This window comes from Sciurus carolinensis, chromosome 13 (assembly GCF_902686445.1).
Source record: "Sciurus carolinensis chromosome 13, mSciCar1.2, whole genome shotgun sequence".
Lineage (NCBI taxonomy): Eukaryota > Metazoa > Chordata > Mammalia > Rodentia > Sciuridae > Sciurus > Sciurus carolinensis.
Window position 1 is genome coordinate 80,756,634 of NC_062225.1, and position 26,907 is coordinate 80,783,540.

Genomic DNA, 26,907 nt, shown 5'->3' on the forward strand with positions numbered 1-26,907 from the left:
TCACTCAAAATTCTTCCATGGCTCCCTATTGCTGATAGGAAAGAGTCTGAAATCCTTGACATTGAAGATCTGTTATGATCTTGCACAAGTTTCTGTTCAGGTTTCATGTCAACATACTCTATATAGATCTTCTATGCCACCTGCTACCCAGAACAAGGATCCTCATTCTCATGCCTGACATTGGCTTAACGCCACAAACCAGGGAGAAGTCCAGAGCAGTTCAGAGAGTTCAGTGCCAGACTCCCAGGAGGAATAAGACCAGAAGGTATGAGAAGCTTCAGTACCTACATCATGCAGGTCGCCAAGGGTACATGACAATCTGAGACAACCCTTCTTTGTGGTTATCTGAAAGTTTAAATAGAAGAAAAACCAGCAGTAATAAAACAGATAAAAGGACATAAATGCAAACTCAAAATACACATAGAAAAGGAAAACATAAGAAACAGGCAGCTCAACTCACAAATGATCAAAAATACAAATTCAAGTCAAACAATATTACGTTTGTCCATCAAACCTGAAAAGATAGTTTTTACAGTGATGACGGCCATGTTGCCCGGGAAAGAGGCACCTGCAAACACTTTTGCAAGGTATTATTTCTGGAACCAACTTTGTGAATATTTCTCACAACTCTTAGAAATGTGCTTGCATTTTAATACAGAAATTTTATATTAAAATTTATCTTTAGGATATATCATAGTTTCATCCTAAAAATATGCACTAGAATGATCATTATCCCTGTAACATTAATTGTGATAGAGAAAAAGTTTCAATAAGTTACATGGCTAACCATAAGAGATTTGGTATATTCATATAATAAATTGTCATTTAAATTGATTGCTTGGCAAATATATCTATTATATATGTATTGTTCATATTGGATTGGTTGGTAAAAATGGATTACATAGATATAATCTATATTTCACCTTAATTCTATTTTTGTTTACAAAATGCATGCATTGAATAATATCAGAATTATTCCCAACAGTGGTGTCTTATTCAGGTGGCAGCAATATGAATGATATTTTATTTTCTTCTTTCCCAAAATTGGAAACATTTTACCCTAAGTAATTTTCTTCTCTTTGTAATTATCATAATAATTTTGGGAAAGAAAATGAGGAATAAAACCCAATGAAAGCGAGGTTCATATTAGGTTGCATTTATGGATAATATTCGATTAGACTGAATTCTGCTTCTCTTAAATTTTAATTTTGCTCAGCGTCTACTACAGGTCAATGTCCTTTGAATATCTCCTTCTTTACCAGATCCAGTGTGGGTGTGGGTGTGGGTGTGAAGAAATGGCACCTGGCTCGTGCCAGGTACACACACTGGCTTGGATCAAGGCCATAAAGCTAGGCTAAAGCTTCCCATGCCCTTTTTAGGTTTAACTCCTGACCCAGAAGGCAAGGCTACAATGCAGAATGCATAGCTGTCCCGGGGATGGTAAACTGAGAAGCAGAAAGTGCAGGCAACAGCAACTCTTCATGTCCCAGAAGTTTCCCCAGAAACACCTCCTCCGGGGAACCCCCTTTCTCTGGTGGCTGTCTCAAAGGAAGAGATTTGTCTGCTTCCAAAAAAGACATCCTTTCAGTTCTGATGTCTTCGAGAATACGTAAGGCTCTGACCTTTATCCCACATCCCATTTGACTCAGTGACTAAAGACTTTATAATGGGAACTCAGATCTGTAGTTTATATCACTTAATCCATTTGCAAATTTCTTCTATGCAGAAACACCCTGTGGTGCGGCCCAATAGACCAACCCTCCCTAAGTGACCTGGAGCACCCAGATACAAACAAGGAAAGGGATTTAAAGAAAGAGACAAATTGGTCTTTAATTGGAAGAGGAGTGAGCCAGGTCAGTGCCGCATTCCCTGGAACAGCAGATCCTCCAAGGACGTGCCTCTGCTCTCAGAGAGGTTGGCCTGGCAACTCACTTACACCCTCCACTTGGGGAAAATTCTTTTCAGCACTCGCCAAAATGCCGGCCCAGGCTCCTTCGCCTAGCAGCCTTGAAAGCTTGCACACATTTAGAGAAAATACTTTCAAATGACTCCGGAGTTCTGCTTTATGTTTCATATTCCTTTGAACTTATTACCTCTTTACAGTGTCTTGGACTATTAGTTTGGGAACATTTAAAGTTAATGACTATATGGAAAGTAAAACAACACTTTGAAGTTCCCCAAGTCATTCATTCCTCTCTTTCATATGCAGGAGGTTATAGAAGGCTGGCAATGCCAGACCAAGTCACTTCGGGAATAAATAACTTATTTGGGATCTATATGGATTGCTGCTCAGGGGAAAAGAGGCATAGATCAGCTCTGGAATGTCTAAGGGAACCAAAGCCATGATTAATGAGGGTCAGCTTTAAAACTCGAGCACACGCAGATAGGATTACTTCTCGTGGAGAACAGTGTCTGTCTGATCCAGGCTACCCAGACGCCATCTCCTAAGGCACTTTGTTCACAAATCTTGCTGGTTTCCGGGATGTACTGACAGCAAAAGAGATATGGAGAGGACTTCCTTTGCCTATACATGCAATGACAATGGCCATTAAATAAAATTGGCAAGAGTATCCACAAGGTCAAAGATGAACGGTTCTGTTTGAGTGTCTTTCAGTAAAGCACAACGATATGCTCTTCCAGATAATACTTATTGAGATTTTACTTTATATATGTTGGTTTCTTTTTCTATAGATAAGGCCTTGGAAGCTATTGTGGGATGGAGCTCTCTGTGGTTTGTAGGAGTCTGAGAAGCGGAAGAGGAGCCAAGAAACCAAGACAAGCTTTGCTGCATCTCTTAAAGGGTCCAGGATATGTTTGCTGAAGGAGAAATAGAAACTGACTAGAATAATGGCCTGGACATGATTGACTAAACAACAAAGGACAGTAGCCCAGGCAGAGTCCCTAGAATACAAGGCAGAACCAAATGGCGCTCAGCAGAAATCCTAGAACACCTTTCTCTGTTCCTTTAAAAAAAAAAAAAAGTTAGAAGTGTATTTATCAAGGGCAGCTATGTGTGTTGAAAACCGAATTGAGTATGGAGAAAAATAAAATGATGCCTTCTCTCATAGAGCCGATAGCATTAAGAAACAATTAATACGTTTAAGTGATAGAGAATAGGAGAGGACTGCATTTGCTATTCAGTCACTGAGCAAATATTTGCTAAGCATCTGCTGTGTGTTTCAGACTGATCTAGACTTCGGGACACAATAGTAAAAAAGCACAGACAAGTTCTTAGTTCTCATGAAATTTGTGTTTATTGGGAGCAGATGACCAATAAACAAGTAACTATAAATGAAGATGATTTTGTTGTTAAAAGAGCAATAAAGACAATAGAGTAGGATGGCCTGACGGTAAGGATGTGGCTCACAGGAGGGGTGAGGGTGGCATCATTTAGATTAGTGATTTGGGGTTCTCATTAAGAGGGAGAGGCTTGAGCTGAATCGGAAGATAGACCTGGAAGGACAGATGGGGAGCTTGCTTCCAGATGCAGATGCAAAAGGCCTTTATTTGTTCAGGGAACAGAAAGCAAGCCATCGTGCCTAGGACTTAGATTGCAGGGCGGAGAGGGACGGATGATGGGTGTAGAGAAGAATATACAGCAGCTCCCGTAGGCCAGGGAGAGCAGTTTCCATCTCATCGCAAGGGCGATGGGAAGCTCAGCAGGTTTTTAAGCAGGGGAACAAGAGGGCGATTCCAAGAGACATAATTACTGCTCTGTAGAGAACGGATGGTGGACAGAAAAGAGGGAGAGGATGGGACTAGGGACAAGGGCGTCACAAGGCGTCAGGCAAGAAGGTGTGATGTTTTGAACAAGATGTGATCTGAGGGCGTGATATGGTTGGCCGTGAACCTGCAGAACTTGTTGTGGAATTGAATACAAAAGACGAGGAGGAGCTGCCTTAGAAATGCTAACATATTTCGGGGTGGTCCCTTGAGCTTAGGATTTTAGGTAGTTTGGAAGAGGTAACCCCGAACCCTGATTTCTAAGAATGTTGAGTTTGAATATGTATTTGATGATGAGTAATGGAGGATACTTTTAGGGTATGACTTGAAAAAATGTTTGTTATTTTATTACCTCACCAGCTTCAGTCATTAGTGATTTCTTTTGTGCAACATCAAATGTACTCTTATATAATGACAACAATAAATAATGATTTATTTTCCTGAAATCAAACCCTCCTCTTTTTCATAATAATATTTTTAAAAATAAATAGTTTACTGAAGGATTGATCAGCTGGTACCCCCTTGTAGGGGTGCCAGGCTAGCTCAGGATCAGGTAAGAACCACGGAGTCAGAACCCAGACCCCGGGAGTTGGGAAAAAGCAGGCTTGCGGCAAGCAACCTGCAAACTCGTTTATTGCAGGAAAATCCATACATTTTATAAACTTTTTGTCCAATCACAATGTGCCACAGGGGATCAGACCTCCCGGCCCCTATACAGGTTCCCTTGGTAATACTAGGTCAATTTGGGGGCAGTTGTTTACATTCCTAGGTGGTCAGAGCGAAATGCTCCTCTCTTCAAGTTTACACACTTGAGACATCAACTGCTCCGAGCCAAGAACTAGGATGTCTCCCAACATTTCCCCCATTTTTATTAATTTGGACAAGGGATTCCTTCAGGAGGACCTGATTAACCTGAACCCTTGTGAGTCTCTTGTTGAAAATAGACCACAAACATTTAAGAACTGCAAGTATTATAAGGAAGAGTATGCAGGCTAATCCTAACATTTTAGTAGGATTCAGCATATTAAGCAGATTCTATTTAAAGGTGATAACACAGACCTCTCCCGGGAGGGAGAAGGGAACCATAGCTGATGTTCTCAAGTCCCAAGAAGTGAGCACACCTTACATCCTATATAGGTTAAGGTCTCTTTTGTTCTCCAGTTCTTTCCCCCTTATCTCTCCTGCTTGCCTATGTGATTAGGCCTAGTTTTGCAGGTGAGATGCATAAAGTGATAAGTGAATGGGCAGGGGAAGGGCCAGGTAAATCTGGTAATCAATGGGCTCTGCAGATGCTTCACATTCCATTCTCCCAGGGGCAGTCTCCAGCTTCCAGAGGCAGATGGCTTTCACGGCCTCCATTTCCTTCATTTGACTTGATCCCCTATTCCTACACTAACTGCCTGTCCCCAATTCTGGCTTTACCCTTTGACTAGAATAATGGCCTAGACATGGAGTTATTTAAACTCCATCAGCCACCTTATTCTTAAATAAATGAGCACTCACCACCCCAAATCAAGAATTCCGATTAATCATCTTTGTCTTTCTCTCCCAATGATAGTAAGTTCCTTGAGAGAGCAGCGCCAAAATACGTACATTTTTGTTTTTGCTATGAGCTAACTTGGACCCAGTAGTATCAGAGACAGAGTGAGCCCTTTGCAAAGATTTGCAGAATAAACAGCTGTTCAAACATCATCTCGTGTTTGCAATTTCTGGATTTCGACCTTTTGATTACAAACTCTAGTGGGTTGAGGAGTAACTCCCAAAAGGTATATCCTGTAAATACTACATTTTTTTTGTAAAAAGGGCCTTGCAAATGTAAATAAAGGGTCTTTTTTAAAAATTTATTTATTTTTTTTTTAGTTTTACAGACTGCATTTTGATTCATTGTACACGGTGGAATATTATTCAGCCATAAAGAAGAATAATATGGCCTTTGCAGATAAATGGATGGAACTGGAGAATAAAGGGTCTAGAGATGAGAATATCCTGGGCTAACCAGATGGGCCTGGAATCCTATGACAAGCATCTTTATGAGAAAAAGGCACAGACTGAGGGAGTCATGTGAAGCCTGAGGAAGATGTTGATCTTATATTGCCACCAACCGAGGGACGTCTGGGACCACTACATGCCGAAAGGGGGTAGGAAGGGTTCTCTTCCAGAGCCTTTGCAAGAAGCGCAGCCTGTAACACCTGGATTGCGGACGAAAGCCTCCAGAGCTGTGCTGGGCTCCCAGGCTTGTGTGATTTGTCAAGGCTGTGCTGAAGCTCTCAGTTGGGAACGCCTTGCCCTGCCGAGCAGGCACACCAGGGGAAGGCGAGCGAGGCCTCCTTCCACACTGAAGGAGGCCCTCAGTGAAGCCCAGGCCCGTCTTCTACCCGGCAGCATCAGCAATCATCCATGCTGCCTCCCAGGTGGGGCAGGTTTTCAGAATTCAAGACACACTCACACTTTGCTGGTGGGGCTGCAAATTGGTGCAGCCTCTCTGGAAAGCAGTGTGGAGATTCCTCAGAAATCTTGGAATATACCCATCATTTGACCCAGCTATCCCACTCCTCAGTTTATACCCAGAGGACTTAAAATCAGCATACTACAGTGATGCAGCCACATCAATGTTCATAGCAGCTCAATTGACCATAGCTAGATTGTAGAACCAACCGAGATGCACTTCAGTAGATGAATAGATAAAGAAACTGTAGTATATATACACAATGGAATATTACTCAGCCATAAAGAAGAAAAAAATTATGGCATTTGCCGGTAAATGGATGAAGTTGGAAAATATCATACTAAGTGAAATAGGCCAAGCCCCCAAAACCAAAGGCCAAATGTTTTCTCTAAGTGGATGAGGATACATAACAAGGGGGGATGGTGGGAGGAAGAAGAGAGGAATGAAGGAACTTTGGATGGTATAGAGGAAAATGGGGCAGGAGGGGGTGGGGGAAGGAAAGATAATAGAATGAGATATACATCATTACCTTATGTACATGTATGATTACCTGAAAGGTGTGAATCTACATTGTGTACAACCATAGAAATAAAAAGTTGTACCCCATTTGTGTACAATGAATCAAAATGCAGTCTGTAAAAACTTTTTAAAAAATTTTTTTAAAAAGAAAAAAAGAATTCAAGACAAGAAAATACACCTGCAAATGTGACTTTGTCTTGAATTCTAAATTTGATTTGCTTCTACAGGTATATTTTCAACCTCACAGATGTAAGGCATCCTTCTTGGGTCAGGACACCTCAGAATGGCCCTGGAAATATTTGTAATGGCCTTGTTAGAGGCAAGAAGCCCCCAGAGAGTTTATCCAAGCTGAATGGACGCTGGCTGAGTTTTCTAAGCAGTCACGCACCTCATTTCGAGAAGGCAAAAAGGGAAATGAGCTCAGGCTGAATGATAATTCTGTTACCCCTCCCCTTGATTCTTCTGGGTGTGTCAGGCGGAGATGGCAAGAAAGCCAGTTGGGGGAAAACAGGAATTTCTGAGTGTGAGAAAGAGAAGACCAGAAGAGTTGCACAGTGAGAAAAATCAGAGAGGAAGCCCAGTAAACACAGAGCAGCCTCAGCCAGCATGGTTATCAGTCCAAGTGGTGACTTGAACCTAATTTGTTCCCATTTATCTGATTTCCCGAGAAGTTTACTAACTGACTCCCTTGGGCTGGGGATATAGCTCAGTTGGTAGAGTGCTTGCCTTGCAAGCACGAGGCCCTGGGTTCAATCCCCAACACCACAAAAAAAAAAAAAAAAAAAAAAAAACCTAACTGACTCCCTTTAAAGCAAATTAACCCAAAATGTCTAATTCCGAATTCTAAAAGTGTCAGAAATTCCTCTCTTTAATTTGCAGTGGAACTAGAATTCTGGCTGTTTTAATTAAATTTGTGTTTTATCAATAACTGCTCAAAGAGAAAAAAAAAAAAAAAAAAAAAGGCCAAAATTCTGACCGTGAAGATTCCAAGCAGTTTGAAGGACAGCAATATACACAATGAACCCGATGATCTAATCTCTGAAGAGTTCATACAAAATTTTAAATGGCTAATCTTTTTATAACCAGTTCCTAAAGTGTCTCCAACTGGCTGGCCAAAGAGAAATACTTCCTTTGCCCTTAAGTCCATGATTAGGTGACAGGAGAGCAGCCCCTTATCATTTGCCTTCCGTTTATCTTGTTTAAGTTCTTGTCTTAAGGGAGAGACCAAGTCCCTGGCAGGTCAGGTCATCCTTGTCCAGTGGTGTGAGTTCTCGAGTTGGCAGTGACCTCCAGAACATCTTCAGGGACTAAGCTGCTCATCTGCAGAAGAGTCAGTGAGGCCCCAGCGTGAGGAAATGACCTACCAAGGCTATCAACAAGCTAGAGGAAAGGAAAATTTGTCAAACACCTTCTTTCACTAGCATTTTGTTAGCTACTTTATGTCCATTTTCTATTTCAAATCAACTGACACTCCAGTGTCACTCATTGACACTCCACGCTTGTTATAAGTGGGAAGAATGAGATTCTAAGTTTGCAAAGTATGAAAAGTCTAGGTTACTTCACTGCTAGTCTCTGTATTTCTTGTCTTTTCCTTCTCATTTATTCATTTCCTTTATTTATTCATTTTATTTGTTTTTTTTTTTTATTTTTACAAACTGCATTTTGATTCATTGTACACAAATGCGGTCCATCATTTCCTCTCTATGGTGCTCGATGTAGATTCATACCATTCCTGTAATCATACGTGTACTTATGGTAATGATGCCTGTCTTATCCCACTATCTTTCACACCCCCGCCCCCTCTCATTCCCCTCTATGTAAAGTTCCTCCATTCTCCTCTTACCCCCCACACCCCCACCGGCATTATGTATCATCATCCACTTATCAGGGAAAACATTCAGTCTTTGGTTTTTAGGGCTTGGCTTATTTCACTTAGCATGATATTCTCCATTTCCATGCATTTATTTGCAAATGCCATAATATTATTCTTCTTTATGGCTGAATAATATTCTATTGTGTATATATACACAATAGAATACACAGTTTCTTTATTCATTCATTTCCTCATCAAATTAGAATTCAGCTCATAAGGAAGACAGCCTTGTAGGTGACCCTGGTGGTTCCTGCCTCCTGGTATCTTTGTCCTGGCATCTTTATCTTCTAACCAACAGAACACAGTGGAAGTGACATAATGCCACTCAGAAAATTATGACACATTATGTAAGGCTCTGTCTTGCTAGAAAACTGACTCTAGAGCTTTCTCCCTTTCTGACTTTATAGAAGAAGTGAGCCTCCATGCTGTGAGAGGGTACATGGAGCAGGCCCCAGGACCATGAACTGCAGGACCAGGATCTGACAGCAGTCCCTGGCTGAGCAAGAGGCCAGTACCTCAGTCACAAACTAGATGAGCTCTGCTAACAACTTGAGTGAACTTGGAAGCAGTGACTTCTCTAGTTAAGCCTTCAGATCAGAATGCAGTCTTCCTACATATTAATTGAAGCCTAATGAGACCCTGAAACAACCCGGTTACACATGCCTTGACTTGACCAATAGAAGCCATGAGATAGTAAATGAGCTTTCAGGTTGCTCTCAGATGCTGTTTGCAGTAAAAGTCATATAGCTTCTATTATAACCTGTGTCCTGTGGTAAGTGCTAGAGATTCAGAAATTCCTAGCAAGTTTCCTGTACTCTTAAGTTGGCAAGAATGAGTATACAGGTAAAGATCATATAGTCAAAATGCGGAAACATAAATTCTACAACTTATTGTAAAACAAAGTCTGTGACAACAGGCAGGGAAGATAACATGAGAAAGAATTCCAAAAACACTTCCTTCTTCTCTTCTTCCTGGTCCCCAAGGGCTCTTTCTTCTTATCTCAAACCCTTCATTCTTACTGATGTGCAAAGACTGATGACAACTCAGACCGATACTTCTATTCTTGCGAGACATAGTGGAAATGTGCTCGACATCTGTGAATTTCCTCTCCCTTCTTTGGCATTCAGCATAATAAAGTTTTCAGACTTCCCTGAATGGCCAATGGTATATTGGTGTTGTAAGTTGCACTACTTCCATTTCTGACTCTTAAAGTCTCCTTCAAGTTCCTTTGAACAGAAGGAAGAGGATCGGATGAAAAATTCCAAGGCCCTGAAAAATAGAAGTTTCCTGATTCCTAAAACACTGTGTGGAATCATGCCAATCACACGACCCTCTCACCATTATATAAGCAAGAAATAAACATTTATAGCATTACTCATGGTGTTTGAGATGTTTTCTGCAGCAATTATTCAATAGTAGAATTGAAACATAACTGATATCAAAGATAGTTAAACGGATGGGTCAATGAATGCAGACTTTCTTTTATTTTTGTGTTTAGTTGTCTCTCCAGTCTCTGGGACCCTCAAGTTAAACCTCAGTGGGGCTCTGAAAGTAGGGACAAATACAGGGTGGGACTCTGGGTAATCTTAACCCAGGCAGATAACGAGACCAGTGTTCCACCCTTTCCCTTGGCACGGGCCCTCCTTCCCTGCAAGATCTGTAGCGTAGACTTCCCAGTTCATTTCTAGCTGGTTTCAAGGACTATACTTCAGGGGGGCAGGCTTTTCCAAGGCCTGTTATAAGCTCTGGGAAAGGGGCCAGAATGTTTCATATTGTAATGGAAAATAATCCTTCCACCCTCAATCTGCACATTTTATTTAAGGTGTGAAAAATGCTTTCCCAGCTTCAGCCAGGAGCATTGAGGTCTCCATGGGGACCTGGGCTGAGAAGGTGGGGGCACTGATTAGGTGAGGGAGAGAACACTCCCTGCAGCCGTTTCCAGGGGAGCAGCAAGCAAGTCGTGAAAGGAAAACAAGACCTGACCTCCAGCCTGGCTCACGTTACATATTTCTGCCTCACCCTGGTGCCCAGAAGCTCCGGCTCACACTTGGCCTGGAATCAAGGAGCACTGGATGGTGGGGGAGCCCTCGTGTGGACTCAGAGCTTGGAAACCTGCACTGCTGCCTCCAGATGCCGGTGTTATCTCCAGGCCAAGGGCAGGTGAGGAATGGGGGTACCTGGAATGAGGGTACCCGGCTAGTTAGGACTGGAAGGCAATTGACGAACTCTCACAGATCCCCCAAGCCTGAGGGCCCTCAGAGGAGCTAAAATCAAACTATTTTTCAAAAGCACAAATTAGCAAAGAAGCTGGCTGATTGGTGTTTGCGATGGGTAAGTTTTAATTCTGTCACAATTCAGTGTCTTTATTCAGTCGCTTCATTACTATATCTACCTTTAGGTCTCTATGACTAACAATTTGGTATTTGACAATACTTTCCAGGCGAGATAATTATACAAGGGTTAAAATTACACACAATCAGACACAATTAGGCGATCTTTGGGGGGCACTGTTGTGCTGATCTTTCTCCTGATTATGTTTAAGATTCTTGAAAAGTTCAAATGAATCAGCAAAGCCTTAAGAAATGAGTAAATTCTTAAAAGTATGATTCCTTTTAGAAACCTTAATCTGGAAACTTTTTAGTATGAAGTAACACTGAAGTTTTCAACTTAGTTATCTACTATTTTTATAAACATAAACTTGAAGTTTTACCCCAAATTACAGACTGGCTAATATACTATCTATTTTACTTGAAGACAACTTAGCTTGGAGAAGTTATTTCCCAAGTCCAGTGTCCTGCTAGGGGGTAACAGTGTTAAGATTCTTTAATTTAAGGAATTTAAGGGAAACCTGCTTCTCCCTGACTTTGTGCAGACCTATTAAAACGTCAAGACTTCCTGTTCTTCATTCAGCAAAATGGCTCTTATTCAAGTCCCCCACCCCAACATGCACCCACCAAAAGAGATTTTCTCATCCTGGTCCACATGGATTTTTCTTATTTCTAAGTGGGGAGAGCACCCACATCTGTTGTCCCACTTGGACACTTGGTCAGATCCCATCTTGATGCTTCATGGATATTTTGCTTTGTCAATGTAGGTCTGGCCATTAGTAAGTTCATTGACATTTGCTGGGTACCAAGCTCTCTGCAATCACACTTTATTTGATCCTTACAACTAATTAATGAAGGAAACAGTATTAGCTCTGTCTTATAGAAGACGAAAAACAGACTCCTAAGGATTAAGTTACCGGTCCTTTTGCTGTCTGGAGGAGGCCAGCATTCTCTCTTGATGTGTGCTCCTTGCCTTACTTCTAAAGCTTTTCACTCTCAAGATATCTGAACTTCCTACTTGAAGGTATAATTCTTGCTTTACCCCCAAAGACGTCTCTTTCAACATAGCCCTTGTATCTGCTTTCCTAAATAAATCTGTGCCTCTGAAAAAGAAAGATCCTGTTCAAGATCACATACCCAGAAAGAGTCCATTCTGGAATCCAAAATTACACTCAGTGGCTCCGCCATTTTTGTTCTTTTTGATTCCTTCCTTACTGCTAATCTCTACATCTACTCCATCAATGAATTCTGCTCACTCTACCTCAAAGTAGATTCTGACTGAGCATTTCTTGACATCTCCTGTTATCACCTTAGTTCAGTCAGCCACCTCTCTTCATGTATTCAGAAAATTCATTTTCTCCACAGCAACCAGAATGATATTTCATAAATAATACTATAACAAACTACCAGTTGTTTCCCATTTCTATTAAAATCTGTACTTTTTCTCAAAACCTATAATGTTCTCATCCCCTAGCCCTTCCCTAAATATTTCATATTTTAATGAGAAATAATCCTCCCATTAGCAATACATCCATTTTATTTAAGGTGTTTATTATGGACTGAATTAGTTCCCTCAGAATTTGTATGTGGAAGTTCTAGCCCCAGTACCTCAGTGTGACACCCTATTTGGAGACAGAGCCTTTAAAGAGGTAATTAGGTAAAAAGAGGGCATATGGGCATACCCTCATCCAACGTGGTTAGTTTCCTTATTAAAAAGAGAGAGAGAGAGAGATCAGGACACAGAGATCCCTGACAGAGAGAACTCCAGGTATCCATCTACAAGCTAAGTAGAGATGCCTCGGGAGAAGCTAATCCTCCTGACACCTTGTTCCAGCCCTTCTAGCCAGAACTGGGCAAAACACTGTGGCTTTGTTATGACCGCCCTAGTTAACAAATGGACTATCTGAAATGCTTACCTAGCTTCAGCCAAGAACATTCAGGTCCTGGGAGAAGACCTGGTGTAAGAAGGTGAGGAGAGTCAGAAAAATAAGGGACCCAGAAGAGCCAAAGCAGTCCTTAGCAAGAAAAGTGAAGCAGGAGACATCACAATACCAGACCTTAAATTGTACTACAGAGCTACCAGTAACAAAAACAGCATGGTATTGGCGCCAAAACAGACATGAAGACCAATGGAACAGAACAGAAGTGATGGACACAAACCCACATAAACACAGTTACCTCATATTAGACAAAGGCGCCAAAAACATGCCTTGAAGAAAAGATGGCCTCTTCAACAAATGGTGCTGGGAAAACCAGAAATTCATATGTAGCAAAATGAAATTGAACCCTTATCCCTCACCGTGCACAAAACTCAACTCAAAGTGAATTAAGGACTTAGGCACTACAATACACACCCTGCACCTAGTAAGCCTAAATCTCCCCCAGGTTGGCTTAGGAACTGACTTCCCTAACATGACTCGCAAAGCACAAAAAGAAAAATCAAGAATCAATAAATAAATGGGATGGCACCAACCTAAAACTTCTTCACAGCAAAGGAAACAATCAAGAGCATGGAGAGACAGCCTACAGATGGGAGAAAATCTTTGCCGCTTGTACCTAAGATAGAGCATTCATTTTCAGGATATATACAGAACCCAAAAAACTTAACACCAAAAAAAAAAAAAAAAAAAAACAAATAACCCAATCAATAAATGGGTTAAGGAACTGAACAGACACTTCACAGAAAAAGATATACAATCTAACAACAAATACAAGAAAAATGTTCAGCATCTCTAGCAACTACAGAAATGCAAATCAAAACTACACTGAGATTCCATCTCACTCCAGTCAGAATGGCAATTATCAAGAATACAAGCAACGATAAATGTTGGCAAGGATGTTGGGGAAAGGTACACTTATACATTGTGTTGCAAATTGATTCAACCACTCTGGAAAGCAGGATGGAGATTCCTCAGAAAACTTGAAATGAAACCACCCTTTGACTCAGCTATCCCACTCTTCAGTATATAAACAAAGGACTTAAAATCAGCATAATAAAGTGATGCAGCCACATCAATGTTTATAGTAGCTCAATTCAAAATAGCTAAGCTATGGAACCAACCTAGGTGCGCTTCAACAGATGAATGAATAAAGAAGTTGTGTTATGTATACACAATGGAATATTACTCAGTCATAAAGGAGAATGAAATTATGGCATTTGCTGGTAAATGAATGGAACTGGAAAATATCCTGCTAAGTGAAATAAGCCAATCCCAAAGAATGAAAAATCAAATGTTTTCTCTGATATGCGGATGCTAATTCACAATAAGGGGTGGACTAGAGAAGAATAGAAGTACTTTGGATTAGACAGAGGGGAACGAGGGGAGAGCAGGGGGTATGGGGGTAGGAATGATACTAGAATGAACCGGACAGTTTTACCCTATGTGAATATATGACTACATGACTGGTGTAACTCTACATCATGTACCACTGGAAAAATGAGAGGTTCCACTCCATTTATGTATGATGTGTCAAAATACATTCTATATAACTAATTAGAACAAAATATAAATAAAATGTAAAAATAAAAGTAAAAGGTGAAGAGAAACAAACACATGAGGAAAGAACTCTCCACAAAGCCCCCATCTGGCCTCGACTCCCTCGAGTCCCTCAGTCAGGAATGTCCATGGTCCCTGACCTTCGTTCTTTCTTTGAACGTACCCAGATCTCTTTGCCTGTCTTTTCACTGGATAGTTCCTCTGGCCATGGAGCTCAACATGGTGACACCCTCTTTAATTAGGTAAGACCTCTCACCTAACCTCAGTCAGTGAGTTCCCCACCCCTGTTTCACCAGTGGTTTCCTTTACAGCACTTTTCTAAAGTCATTGATGTATTTATTTGCTTAACTGTCACCCCTAACCAGTTCGTAAGTGCAATACCCAATTCATATGTAGAAGCTTGTCAAATCTTTGTGTTAAATGAATGAATAGTGGTGTTTCCTGGATTAGATTCTGTGTTCCTTAAAGGCATATTTCCAGCTTGTTATCTTTGTACTCCCATTTCCCAAAATAGAGCCTGTCACAAAGTAGGTACTCAATAAAAGCCACATCAATACAATGAGTCACTAAAAAATACTCCATAAATGTTAAAGGAATGAAATGAAAAAAAAAGGATTACACACATACACACACACACACACACACACACACACACGTGCACACATATATGGCATGCTTATAAGTCTCTTCTTTAAGCCTTTGAAGTTGAGAAGAAATATGTACAGAAAGGAAAAAATCTGTTCCCAATAAACCCGAATATTGAATTTCCACCCAGGGTGTCAGTAGATGTGGGGTGAGGAAGTGATGGGGAAGGTCAGGGAGCCCCACCGAGGTCCCATCTCAGTCTTTCCCAAGTACCAACATCGCCCCAGAAGATTCCTAGAACAATTTTCCAATCTCTCTTTAAAATTGGAAATTGATTAATTCCTTATTCCCAGCATTTGTAAAAGGAATCTGAACTCTAGAGAAGGCCCTCAATATGTTCAAATGCCTAAAGCACCTGTTTGAAGACAAGAACATGTGGCTGACTTTTTGACCATGTCCACCTCACAAAACCCTCAACCTCAGTCCCTCTGTGTCTCAACCCTTTGTTATAATTAACAGAGTAGCTATATACGAAGGTTTATGTTAGGAAGAAACAGGTCTAGGAACTGTGGCCGAGACCACAGAGGTGGTTGCCAATCTTGTCTCCTCTTCTTAGGGACACAACTCAATCACATTTCCCACCTATAGTTCAGAAAAGATTGGACCATTGATATATATATATATTTTTTTTGAGCAAGGAGTGTGATTAGAAGTGTTATGTGTCACTTCTCTGAGATAGTCACAAGCTTTACCATATCCTCCTCAATTTATTCCACATATTCATGGAGGCCAAGCGTTGATGACAGTTGTCTGATAAGAGACAACAGTTTCAGGTTTCAAAATGACTTTATGGAACAGAAACCATGGTCTGCCAGCATGTGACTATGACATATCAACAAGAATAACAAGCATATTATTTTAAGCCCACTTAGGTTTTTGTTATTGTTTGTCATAGATACTTCATGATACTTGTTCTTACTAATAGAGTGAGCTTACTGAAATTGTTACTTAGGTTGATGTTGTCCAATGTTTACGATGATGGATATTTTGATTTTGATCTATATTACAAATGTATGAAATGTTTTAATATATATGTTTTCCTACCATGAATAATAGTAACATAATGAACAGTGTTGATGTTTTGAAATACAATAGAAACTTTATACCTCTCAAAATTTTAATATAATATTTTAAGCATTCATTTTACTTTTATAAATGCTTAGGAGGCAATTTTACATAAAGTATAAATGGAATCTTGAAAATATTAAATCATTAAGAAAATTTATTTTCTGATTGAAGTGGGAGACCCAGCAAGGTAAGGATGTTTAAAATATTCTCAGTATAAAGAATGCAAATAGAAAATGCCATTCCAACATAGCAGATCTAAAGCATCACATCCTGGCTACATTCACTCCCTCGGGCCAGCCACGTGATGGGTACTCATGATAGGTTGCTCTGTAGTTCACACATGCACTTCTGTTTTCCCTTATCAATTTCTAAAATTACCAGGTATCAGTTGGTTTTCTTCCTACAGCTGCTTCTGATAGTTTTAGTTGCCATTATATTTGTTTAATATAATTATAATTTGTTAAAATGATAAAACATGAATGCAAATAGTCTTCCTATGAAAACTAGATAAAGGAAAGTTACTAAATACAAATTTCAGTTGAGTGTGGGTAGGCATTATACTATATGTATTACTTTACAAAGATCATGTAGACAGAAGGCTGTCACTTAGTTTTTGCTGTGTAACTAACCAAGAACATTTATAGCTCAAAACAACCACCACTTACATAGCTCAGGATTCTGCACGTCCACCATTGGGATTGGCCCAAGCACGAATTTTTTCAGCATCAAGCTTGACTCATCTTGATTGGGCTTACTCAAGTCTCTATAATAAGCTGGTGGAAGGGCCACAAACAGCTGGGATGACCAGAGCCCACCTCTACCTGCTCTCTCACCCTCCACAGGCCCAAATTTCATGTGAGGTTCAAGGGTTCTAAGAATAGCAGGAAGGCAAGCCCTAATTCGAGAACCTTCAAGGCTGTCTAGTAAGGTTTCCACTTATCACACCATTAATCAAAGAAAGCCAGAGGGGCAACTGCCATGAGAGGACCACCAAAGACATGAACTTGAGAGATGACGACAGATTGGGGCTACACCACATTAGCCCTCCAGAAGGACAACTGAGTCATTTCCCACGAGAGTCACTTTACAAGTGTATTTTTCATTTCTTGTTGTATTTTAGACAACAAAAGCAAAACGTAACAAAAAAACTCTTTAAACTAAATATAGATTATATGGGAAGGGAAGAATGTATGCAAAAATAGATTTCCTCATATATAGGCTGTGTATCCCATACTACATTTTTATTAAATAGTTACTGATTATACAAAGCTTTTTTATACTTTTACTCTGCTATGACAAAACTTCCCCAAATGGGACTGAATCAATATGCAGAGAAAGGCCAGAGATATACACACCTAATCACCTAGTATCATAACTTACTTTTTCTCCCATCACACAAGTAAAAGGTACAATGTAAACTGGGAAATACATTCGCCAAGTGTGAAATACAATAGTATATACGTTTCACGAAATCATTTGGGCTTACCAAGATGATTTATTTTTTAAAAATATTTTCTATTTAGTTTGTTAAATTAAAATAGTAATTTGTGGCTGCTGAAACAACTGATTCTGTTTGTAAGCAAATATTAAAGATTATCCCTCTTAATGCCTTTTTATTTATAGAGATATTCAAGTAGTCTTCACAAATATTGTCTCCCATTCTGCACGTCACCTTTTTAACTTGGTTGATAGTGGTTTGTGATGCACAAATTTTCATGAAGTCTGACTTGTCTATTTTTCTTGTTTGTTATTTGTGTCTTTTGGTGTCCTAGCCAAGCAATCATTACCAAAATCAGAAGCATGGAGCTTCTGCCTTATGTTTTCTTCTAAGAACTTATGGGTTTCAGGTCTTACATTTAGGTCAGGCATCCATTTTGAGTTAATCTTTGTACATGCATGTTAGGAAATTCATTTCTTCAACATGAATAGCCATGTTTCCCAGCACTGTTTATTAGTCAGACTCTATTCCTCATTGAATGCTCTGGGCACCGTGGTCAAAAATGATTTGACCTTTTGCATAAGGGTTTATTTCTAAATTTTCTATTCTATCCCATTTGTGGACATCTTTTTCATTATGCCAGTTTTTAAACGATTTATACCACATTGCTTTTGTTATTGTACCTTAGAAGTAAGTTTTGAAATTACGAAGTGTGTGCAATCCAGTTTTCTTCTTTTGGGGGAGTGCTTTGGTTTCCAGTGTCCCTTGAGACACCCTAAGAATTTTAAGATAGGTTTCTCTATATCTGAAAAAAAAATCATTGGTATTTTGATAGGGATTGCATTCATACTGTAGATTACTTTGATATTTAGATCTTGAAAATACTAAATCTTTCCAGAGCAAATATCAGATATCCTCTCATTTATTTACTTTGACTTTAAGTTCTTTCAGAAATATTTTTGCAGTTTTTTCATTTACAAGTTGTTTACCTCCTTGGCTAATCACTGTTTCCTTCTTTTTGATGCTGCTGTGAATGGAATTGTTTTCTTATTTTTCTTTGCAAATGGTTCACGGTTAGTGTGTGGAAATGCATCTGAATTTGATGACTTTCTATCCTACTCCATTCATTTTTAGTTCTAACCGCTGTGTGTGTGTGTGTGATCCTTAGCTATTTAGCACTTTTCACATTCAAGATCTACCTGACCTGGCTCATCAGTCTTCTCTCTCCCTGGACCTGGGATTCACACCATGGGGACACCCGATTCTTAGGTGTTCAGATGTGGACTGTTTATGAGTTCTCCTGGTTCTCAGGCCTTGAGACTCACAGTGAAATTATACCACACACTCTTTCCTGGGTCTTCATCTTTCAGGGAACACATCCAGGGACTTCTGAGCCTCCATGAACACTGACAATTTGACTCCTGTTAAAATGTAGATGTCACTTTCTCTGTGGAATCACTGTGGCAGCTGGAACCCTCCACACCTATCCCCCAAACTGGAGGGCCGCCAAGGCCCATGTCGCTGCTCAGGACAGGGGGGCTCAGGCCTGCGTGCTCTCTGCACCGCCGTTTTCATTCTGGTCAAACCAACTGCACCCCTGAATTTCTCCACAAATTTCTTGCTGGAAAGGTTCCTGCATTTGAGGGTGACAATGGATTCTGTGTTTGAGAGCAATGCCAACGCCTACCATGTGAGCAGGGAGGAGCTGTGGGGGAGGACTGCAGAGGAAGCAGCTCAGGAGGTGCGGTGGGGCAGCTTTGCTGATAGAGACACGGTGCCCCCAAACAGTGCCTGGGTGTTACCTACCCTGGGCATCACGGGCCACAACAAACAGGCGGCCGAGAAGGTAGAGGAGGAGGGCCCTGGGGCTGCTGGATGCTCACTTGAAGACAAGGACTTTTCTGGAGAGTGAGGGAGTGACACTGGCTGACATCGCAGCGGTCTGCACCCTGCTGGGGCTCTGTGAACAGGTCTTGGGGCCTTCTTTCTGCCTTTCCCAATACCCAACGCTGCTTCCTCACCTGCGTTAACCAGCCCCAGTTCTGCTGTCGCAGGGGAGGTGAAACAGCGTGAGGTGTCTCAGTTTGATGCCAAGGAGTCTGCAGAGAGCCAGCCTCATGGGAAGAGAAGGGTTCACGGGAAGAGAAGCAAAGCCCTAGGTCAAGGGGAGAGGAGGGCATCTGCCCCAGCTCCAGAGGAGGGGCATGAATGTGCGCAGGCGCTGGCCGCTGAGCCCAAAGCCAAGGACGCCTTTGCTCACCTGCCTGAGGGCACCTTGGTGTGGGACGAATTTAAACTCAGGCGTGCTAATGAGGACACGCTCTCTGGCACTGCCATACTTGGGGAGCACGCTCATGAGGTGCTCCTTGAGGTATGCTGAGCACCGCTTTTCGGAAGCGCTCACCCAGACCTTCGTGGGTGGCCGCCGCATCACTGGAATGCGTCAGCCACTGGACGCGCTGAGGAAGGACGCCCTGGCCAGTGCCGTGCTCAGAGGGACCAACACCAGCAGCTTCATTTCTGCAGGCTGGGTCTTCTGAAGCCAGGAGCTCGCCTTTCCAGAGTCCAGGTTGGCAAGTGGACAATGACTCATTACATGGTGGGAACTGGATCCTGGCAGCGAGGAGACCCAGACGCCAGTCCGAGAGCGCGTTTCCTGGGAGGACCTTCCAGCCTGTGGCAAGGCCTTCAGTCAGGGCTGGCTCTCCAAGTGAGCAGCTCCTGCCATCGCCTGGCTGCCTGCGCCTGCCTTCAGGAAGAAGGGTGTCTGTCATTCAAGGAACCTGAACAGTGAAAAAAAAATGTCGATGCTTTGCCTTTTTCTTTTTTTCCTTTTTATTTTATTTGTTGTTTTTAGATATACATGACAGTAGAGTATATTTTGACATATTATATACACATGGTGTGAGATCCATTCCAATTTTGATCCCATTCTTGTGCTTGTACATGATGTGGAGTTACACCGGTGGTGTATTCATGTATGAGCATTGGAAAGTTGTCTGATTCCTTCTACTGTCTTGCCCATTCCCATCCCCCTTCCCTTTGTTCCCCTTTGTCTAATTCAATGAACTTCTATCCTTTCCCTCCTTACCCTACCTTGTTGTGGGTTAGCATCCACATATCAGAGAGAAAATTTGGCCTTTGGCTTTTTGGGACTGGCTTATTTCACTTAGCATGATAGTCTCCAGTTCCATCCATTTACCAGTAAAAGTCATTATTTTATTCTTCTTTATGGCTGAGTAATATTCCATTGTGTATATAGACCACATTCCCTTTATGCATTCCTCTGTTGAAGGGAACTTAGGTCGGTTCCATAGCTTGGCTATTGTGAATTAAGCTGCTATAAACATTGATGTGGCTGCATTACTGTATTATGCTGATTCTAAGTCCTTTAGGTATAAACTGGGGAGTAGGATAGCTGGGTCAAAGGGTGGTTTCATTCCAAATTTTTTGAGGAATCTCCATACTGCTTTCCAGAGTGGTTGCATCAATTTGTAATTCAACAAGCAATGTATTAGTGAACCTTTTACCCCACATCCTCACCAACATTTATTGTTATTTATATTCTTAATAATTGCCATCTGATTGGAATAAGATGGAATCTCAGCGTAGTTTTAATTTGCATTTCTCTAATTGCTAGGAATATTGAACATTTTTTCATATTTTTTTTTTACTATTCATATTTCTTCTTCTGAGAAGTGTCTGTTCAGTTCCTTTGCCCCTTTATTGATTGGGTTATTTGGTTTTTTTGGTGTTAAGTTTTTTGAGTTCTTTTTATACCCTGGAGACTAATGCTCTGAGGTGCAGGTGGAAAGATTTTCTCCCATTCTGTGGAGAAATGTTCATGTTCTGATTGTTTCCTTTGTTCACATTCTTGATTATTTCCTTTGCTATGAAGAAGATTTTTTTAGTTTGATTCCATCCCATTTATTGATTCTTGATTTTACTTCTTGCACTTTAAGAGCCTTATTGAGGAAGTTTATTCCTGAGCTGACATGATGGAGAGTTGGGCCTATTTTTCTTCTAGGAGGCCCAGGGACTCTGGTCTAACGCCAAGGTCCTTGATCCACTACGAGTTGAGTTTTGTACAGGGTGAAACACAGGGGCTCAATTTCAGTCTGCTACATATGCATTTCTAATTTTCCCAGCCCAATTTGTTGAAGAGGCTATCTTTTTCTCCGATGTGTTTATGGTACCTTTGTCTACTGTGAGATAACTGAGATAACTATTTATGTGGGTATGTCTCTGAGTCTTCTATTGAAGACCATTAGTCTTCAATTCTATTTTCCTGCAAATACCGTGCTGTTTGTGTTACTATAGCTCTGTAATATAATTTAAAGTCTGTTGCTGTGATGCCTCCTTCTTCACTTTTTTATTTAGGATTGTTTTGGCTATTCTGGGCCTCTTATCTTTCCAAATGAATTTCACGACTACTTTTTCTATTTCTCTGAAGAAGGACATTGGAATTTTAATGAGAATTGCATTAACTCTGTATAGCACTTCCATCTTTTTCTTGCCTAATTCTTCTGACTTCTGGAATGTTGAGTGAAGTGTTGAGAGCCAGCATCCTAGCCCTACTCCTGATCTTACAGGAAAAGCTTTAGTCTTTCACTATTGAGTATATTCTGACTGGTAAGAGTTGCAGTTGATTTGTTTTCTCTCTCTCACTATTTTAAAGATTTTCTTGTTTTTTATTTGCAATTTTTTTTTTTTTTTTTTGCCAAAATGAGTCTTAAGTGAATTTTTTGCTTGTGTTGCTTTGCTGACAATGGTATGTGTTTCCTGCATCTATGGATTCATACATTTTAATACTTCTGCATAATCCTCAGTTTTTAAATATTCAAATATCACCACTTCTCCCAATCTATCTACCCTGGGATCCATAACAGAGAGATTTTAGATATTCAAAAATATCTTGTTCATTTTTCCAGTACCTAATCTATCTGGCTACATCAGGTTAACGTCATCAGCTCCTGTTCTATTTCACAAATTTTCCTTTGGCTATTGATTAATTTACCAAGTTTTTAACTCTAATAATAAATAGATATTTATTACATATATCTTACATATACCCATTATATATTACACATATATCCATACATATCCACATGAATATCATATATATTCATAAATATTACAAATTTTTAAATTCTATTTAGTTCATTATCAGGCACACCTAATATTTTGCTGATCTCTTAGTGGATGTTGTTATTTATAATTCCATCATTTGATAATATTTTATCCTTAGTTTTATCATTTTCATATCTGAAATGTTTTAACACCTATAAACTTGAAGGGTCTAAGTGTGTTGTGCTTTTATTTGTATCCACTATCACTCATGGTGATTTATTTCCTGGGTGTTTGCTAGTTGTAGTTTATAATTACATACTTACTTGACTTCACCCAAGGGAACTCCTCAGACACTCATATGAGATCCTTTCTTCCTAAGAAGATTCCTCTTTGGAAACATCTAGGAACCTGTGATGGTTAATTACATGTTCCAGTGTAATGGACCATGGCATGACCACATGGCTGGTTAAACATGATTCCTGGGTGTGTCCTTGAGGGTCTTTCTAGTTGAGAATGCCATTTCAAAAGGTGGACTGAAATAAAGTAAACTATACTTCAAAATAAAATAAAAGTGGACATCATCTAATCTCCTTAGGATCTGAGAACACATAAAAAAGAAAAAAAAAAAAAAAAAAAGCAGAGAAAGGGAAAAATCACTCTTTCCCTGCCTGACTACATGACCTGGAACATCAGTCTTCTTTTGCTCTGGAACTGGGATTCACACCGTTTGGACTCCTGATTCTCAGGCCTTCAGATGTGGACTATTGATATCATTAGTTCTCCTGGTTCTCAGGCCTTGGGACTCGGACTGAAACTACACCATACACATTATCCTGGGTCTTCATCTTGTAGGGAACAGATCAGGGGACTTTGAGCCTCCCTAATTATGTAAGCAAATCCGTTATAATAGATCTTCTTATACATGTGTATGTGTGGAAACACACACATTTGTGTGTGTGTATGTGTGTGTGTGTATGTGTGTACACATATGTACATAATCTCTTAATGGTTCCATTTTCACAGAACCCTTTCTACTAGTTCAGGGTCACTCCTTTTGGGACCACATTAGCTCCCTCAAAGACCCTTGGTAATGATAGAGCCTCAGTTTAAGTTCTTCCATTCAGTCGAACTTGTCCTGATGTTGGAGCATCTCCTCAGATTGGTGCTGATTGCTTGTTTGTTTACTACTTAGAGATCCCCACTTACAGTTCAACCTATTAAGTTGGATTCAACCTTTTAATTTCTTTGTTCCTAACAATATCTTTAAAGTATTTTTTCCTATATCTATATACTTTTACTTTTACTGAAAAATAACTTCAAACTATACAGTGTACCATACATTTGGGAGTTGAAGTCTATTTTTTTTCTTTATTTTGGAATATATAAGTTTTAATGAGTTATGCCCAGACTTTTGTGTGTTTTCCCTCAAATTTTACTGTAACTCAGGATATTTTTAATTCTAAAGATTTTTACCTGTTTTGTTTAATTATTATTTTATTCTGTTCATCTTTTATCACCTTCTTTGATTCCTGACAGTCACATATTAGTTCTCCTGGATCTAGATTTTACCTGTCTTTTTCTTCCTGACTTTCATTGCATTTGTGGTTTTGGTTGTGTTTGAGCTGTTTCTCCATTTGATAAAAATTGAGGCTTGACAATCACTGTGCTTTCTTTTATGCTTTAAAACAATTTTTATTTCAATCACCTTAGATTCTCTAATACTTTTAAACTTATTTGTTTAATTAAACCTCTTTTTTTTATGAGTCTCTTCTTTACTCTCTACTTGCTAGACCTCCTTTGGTCTTTTCATTAGGGTTCCTTTAAATCAGTCTAGACTGTAACGCTGTGGCAAGAAATGCCAAGGTATTTCTCTTCCATATTATATGTCTCAAATGATTTAGTGGGGGGTTCTGCTTTTCACGGTGACTAAGAAACAGAACTAACAGAAGTTTTGCCATCTTACGATGTCCTGCCTTTATGATAAAGCTGCAAGATTTTCCACAGCAGGGTGAAAGGGAAATAGAGAATTGTGTAAGGCTAATTCAAACCTCAGAGCTATATTTAATTAGCTAGATATAGTCACATGGTTCTCTCCAACAACAAGGGAGCAGAGATGCCCAGACTTCACTTCTATTTGCACATAAATGGAAGAGAACCTGACATCAGTGGACACTAGTAAAGTCAGTCTCTGAAACTTTGGGTTAATGGTGGAAAATCAGGCATATTTGCAGAATTATATAGCATAAGTTTTGGGGATTTTTTTCTTTTTCTTTCTTTCTTTTTTCTTTCTTTCTTTTTTTTTTTTTTTTTTTGCCTTAGTATCTTCATGTTCATTCTGCCTTGGGAAGTGGAGAAGATCTAGTGCAACTTTCCAGAATTTCCTTAGCAACATGGAAGTCATGGACAGTTAGGGCCTATATATGTCCGAGGACAATCCTTCCCCAGGAACAACCACTTCTGACTCCATGGCTGGAAATTTCCATGCTGGTCTTCAGGCCTAAAAAAGAAAAAGAACTACTGTAGGCTTCTGACTGCCTGGTTATCATTCCCTGAGCTGCTTCATATAGAAGAAAGGGTTAAACTGCAGTGGAGATCACTGTACAGGCAATGTATCCTTCTGGAATCTCTGTGAGATATAATTTGTCCAAAATGGCTTTCGAAGGCATTTAAACCAAGCACATGATGAATCAAGATCATAAAGCAATGAAATAAAATGGGGAATAAGTAACTGAAAAACAATGTCTGATCATACTGAAAATCAAAGTTAATATGTATTTTAAAACAATGAAATACCACTTTTGCTTACTAAGATAATACATTTTCAAAATACATTTATTACATTCCTGCAAGTTATTAAAAACAGTGGGACAGATTTAAATAAGTGATGATATAAAGAGATATCCAAGATATAACAGGAACCAAAGTGCAGAGTAGTTTGTAGCATAGGGACATCTTGTGTAAGGTTTAGAACGGAATCTCCATATATATGCAGCTATATATATTTTTTTGTTTCTGAAAGGATATTTTTAAAGATGTTGAAGTGATTACTTTTGGAAAACAGAAATAGTGGTAGGAAATGAAAAATATGTTTTCTCTTTATGCATACATTTTCTAGTGTACTCATTATGCATCTTTTATTAAACAATTTTTTAGGAAAAATACAAAAGATACAAATAAGTGACCTAGGAACCAAGAGTATATTTTTAACTATAATTATGAAATGTTATTTTTCTAATTGCAAGAAAATACTATGTATTTTTCTACTTGTAAACTTAAAAATTCTAAAAAAAAAAAAAAACCATACATATGTTATAATGTTTAAAGTTGCTAAACATATAAGAAGATAATAATAAATTCCCTCTCTGCTGATAGGAATGCAGGCCTTTCTCTAGTTTCTATTTTTCTGAATTTGAAACTGTTGATAAGTAGAAAGAATGTACAAAGTTCCCATTTAACTAGTGAACATAGTCATAAATCAATGTGAAGGTTCAATGAGACATGCATTAAAGAACCAATTACATATAGCACAGATCAGTTCTGATTAAAAAGCCCAAGTTGGCGACTTAAACTACCAATGATATTTGTAAATATTGGAATTATATAAGACTCTAGTTTTTCCTAAGACTCTTTAATGACAAGGCAAAAAGTTACATACTAACTGATCAAAAATAAGATGGAATTTTATATACAATATAATATTAACATTTGTTTTAGAATATAAGGAATAAAGCATAGGCAAAAATATATCCAATGTTAATTGTAATGGTCTCTGTGTCTAAAAGCTTATTTATGTCTATGTGAGTTTTTTGCTTCATGTTAATTTTTCACATTTCACCTTTTCCATGATGAATTTCTTTCATAGAGAGAAACACTTAATACTAAAGAAAACACACAGAGAAGTTTCAAATAATTTGAACCAAATACCCCCATACCAATTGAGGCTTACATTTCACTTTTACTTCCTACATGGAAAGGGGAATTTGGAGCCATTTTGTCAATTTTTCCACAATATTTTCCCCACCATTAATTCAATTAAGGTTCTAATTGCCTGTGTCTGCAGAGGTTCAACAGAAATATTCACACAACTGGAGGCAGGAATATGCTTCATGAGTGTATTGGTGGAAATGTTATCAGAGTGGTGAATTAACTGATTTTTTTTCTTTTTTAAGTATCTTATTTTATTTTGTTATGCTATTAACCATGAGTCATATTTTATTAGAACAGAAAAATGATAAGATTTGAAAAGGTAACTCATACTTGTCCTGCAATTCATCTTTATTAGAGATATTCTACCCTAACAA

General features: G+C 39.4%; 1 pseudogene; it reads left to right on the forward strand.

Annotated features, from left to right (window-relative positions):
* Positions 1-537: 537 nt before the first annotated feature.
* On the forward strand, positions 538-20,250 carry LOC124962915 (elongation factor 1-gamma-like; annotated as a pseudogene).
* The last annotated feature ends 6,657 nt before the right edge of the window (positions 20,251-26,907 follow it).